The sequence below is a fragment of the Aotus nancymaae genome, unplaced genomic scaffold (genome assembly GCF_030222135.1).
Source record: "Aotus nancymaae isolate 86718 unplaced genomic scaffold, 86718_ANA_hifiasm-v0.15.2.pri h1tg000020l, whole genome shotgun sequence".
Lineage (NCBI taxonomy): Eukaryota > Metazoa > Chordata > Mammalia > Primates > Aotidae > Aotus > Aotus nancymaae.
The window spans coordinates 66,440,135-66,443,401 of NW_026988432.1; positions in this window are offsets into that span (position 1 = coordinate 66,440,135).

Here is a 3,267-nt window from a genome sequence, read left to right on the forward strand (position 1 = left end):
AGATCAATGAGCACTGCTCAGAGGCTGAAGATATTAACATTGGAGTAGGTGGCACACAGCCTCACATCTTTTACCCAGACAGGCAGGTGCCAAGTACATAGCGAAAGGCAGCAGTGTTTGTATGCGAAATTTCAACTTTATAAAGCACCCTCATGAGGCCACATATGCCTACCAAAGCTGGGAAATCCTCTTTTTCTGTTGAAGATCCTAGCTGACTGCCCCCTCCCATTGATGCTCCAGCCAGCAGTGGGGCACAGTCGATTGTCAGGGGCAAGGAGATGGCCAGCCCTTCACAACTTTCCCTGGCACCAACTTGAGGTAACTTAGCTGATGCCCCTGTGTCTCAGCTCTTCATTTGGAAATGTAAGAGGATGCTGTTTGTGATATTTGTGTGTCCACAGGTTGACTGAAGGTTTGATAAAGATATCAGCCTTTGTAAGGTGGCTGCCAGTTGACAGAGAGCTTCTACCTTTATGCTGTCTTATCCACTAGGAAGACTAACTAGATAATATTATTATTGTCACCCTTTTGGAGGTGAAGCAACCAAAGCACCAAAGAGATTGAGTGAGTTGCCCATTGCATTGGAGCAAGTAAGAGGCACACTTGAACCCAGATGCTTAGACTCTAATCATGGGCTTTCCCCTATGCCACACTCTCCCTAAGCAATTCTAGAATGAATCTGTCCATAACTTTGTTTACTATCATTCTCGCCCAAGTAATCACTTAGCATTTGGACCTTCCAGCTCTTGCCTTTTATTTTGTCTGTCTCTTCTACCTTATTCACATTTCTTATTACGTGGTGCTCTCAATGAAAAGGAACTTTAGTGATCACTATTTTCTTTACTTTGTTACACCTGTACTCCCCAAGGAATATTTAATAGATAAGCAGTTTTGGAAAAATATCAAGAAAAGTGAGCAAGGATCTATCTTGATCCCTACAACAAACAAAATTTGCTCATGCAGTTCTCGTGTCCATCCTCCCATTCAACCATGCATCCAACCCACAGTGTAGACGGGCATTATCCACTTATCCATCCATCCACCTATCCACCCATCCCTCCACCTATCCACCCACCTACCTACCCACCTATCTATCTACCTCATCCACCCAAATATCCACCCATCCATTCATCTATCTATCTATCTATCTATCTATCTATCTATCTATCTATGTATCTATCATCTATCTATCCATCCATCCACTCACCTATTCAGCCACCCACCCACCCACCTATTCAGCCACTTACCCATCCATCCAACTATCTTTCTATCCATCCATCCACCCACTTATCTATCCATCTTTTCATCCATCTACCCACCCACCCACCCACCTATTCACCCACATATCTACCTACCTGTTCATCCACCCAACCATAGTATCTACCTAACCCACCTGTCAACTCACCCATTCACCCATCCATCCATTCCCCTACCCACCTGCCCATCCACCCACTCCTTCCAGGAATCTAACCATCCACCTATCCATCTGCCCACCCATCCATCCACCCACCCATCTATCTACCCACAGTCCCATCCACTCACCCATCTATCCATCCATCCATCCATCCATCCATCCATCCATCCATCCATCCATCCAATATTGACTGCATACCTATTATCGACCAGGAAGTCTGACATGCCTCTGGCTGTGATATTGAACACAAACTACATAGGACCGTATCTTCAAAGAAGTAGATAGACAGTTACATCATGTGTGAGGTGTGTTCTGGTAGGGGAGGTGCAAGTGTAAGTGGCGCCTTCTGTCACTCTGGCCTTTAGCCCTTGCTTAGCTCCCATGTTCCCTCGCAGGCATTCCACGAAGACGATTGATTTCTCATCAAAGAGCATTATTCTTTTGATACTTTCATAGGCTGAAAGTATGTTTTTGGGTTTGTTTTTGTTTTCGCGGTACGGCTGAGAGGGAGGTTGAAAGAGCGTATGGAAAGGCACACAGCTTCCCCTCTGCCCTCTGGCCCGGGCTGGCCTTTAAGGAGGGTGCATTTGGGGCCAAGTACCAAGAAAGCTTTATTATGACAGACATTATGAGACTGAGTTTTCCCTGTTCTGTCAGATCCCTGCATTCATCTGACACCTAAGGAGGCTGGCTTTGAGCATGAGAGGTCAGTAACAGAAGGAGGAGACCTGCATTCTCCCAGTGCACCATAAGCAAGATCAAGCAGGGGGCCCTGCCAGTCTTCAGTGTCATGGCACCCACATGAGGGAGTCTGACAGGAGAGGGAGGTGGTGGGTGCAGCTGAAAGGCTGCCTGAGAGAAGGGAAGTTTCTGCGGACAAGCTCAGGAATCCTCTGGGAGTGCAGGTGCTGAGAGTCCTGGGGTAGCCCGTGGAAGGGATGAGCAGGGAAGCCACCCTCACACAGGCTGCATTTGCTGTGCTTCTTCCTCCACTGCCCAGGCCTGAAGGTCAGATTCGTCTCCTCCGTGACTTGTTTTGCAGCCTGCGCAGCTGCAGGAACAGGTGAAGCTCTGAGCCGGTGTGGTGGGCGCGCTCCTGTGGTTTGTGGGAGTGCTACTAATGCCAGGGCTCAAAGCTTGGCCTTGGGCCCCACGCGGTGGCTCACGCCTGTAAACTCAGCACTTTGGTAGGCCAAGGCGGGTGGATCACGAGGTCAGGGGATGGAGACCATCCTGGCTAACGAGGTGAAATCCCGTCTCTACTAAAAGCACAAAAAATTAGCCTGGCGTGGTGGCACATGCCTGTAATTCCAGCTACTTGGGAGGCTGAGGCAGGAGAATCTATTGAACGTATGAGGTGGAGGTTGCAGTGAGCTGAGATCGCACCACAGTACTCCAGGCTGGGCAACAGAGTGAGACTCAGTCTCAGAAAGAAAAAAAAAAAAAGCTTGGCCTTGATGACGTCTTACTGTGGCTTCCCACGTTGCCTCATGGAATTCTCTCCTCCTGTTTTTTGGCTGCTACACCCTATGCAGGCCTGTCCTCCAGTGGAAACTCCTCTCCTTCCTGCCGCCTCAATGCAGTTGACTCCTCCTGAACCTGAGTGCCTTGGTCAAGGTCAGCTCCCCGTGGTCCTCTCCAGGGTCTGGTGCTCTCTGTGGAATATCCAGAAAACTCCGCCTTCCTCTCTTTTGGTGCTCTTCACCATTCCACCTGTGATGGAAGCTGCTTCTGCGCAGGGCTCCTCTCTCCCTCTCGCCCACCTTCTCCTGGCCAGCAGGGGCTGTGGGGGAGAATTTTGCCTCCTGGAGTGCTTGGCACATACTGGACACCCAATTGAGGACTGCAGCAAC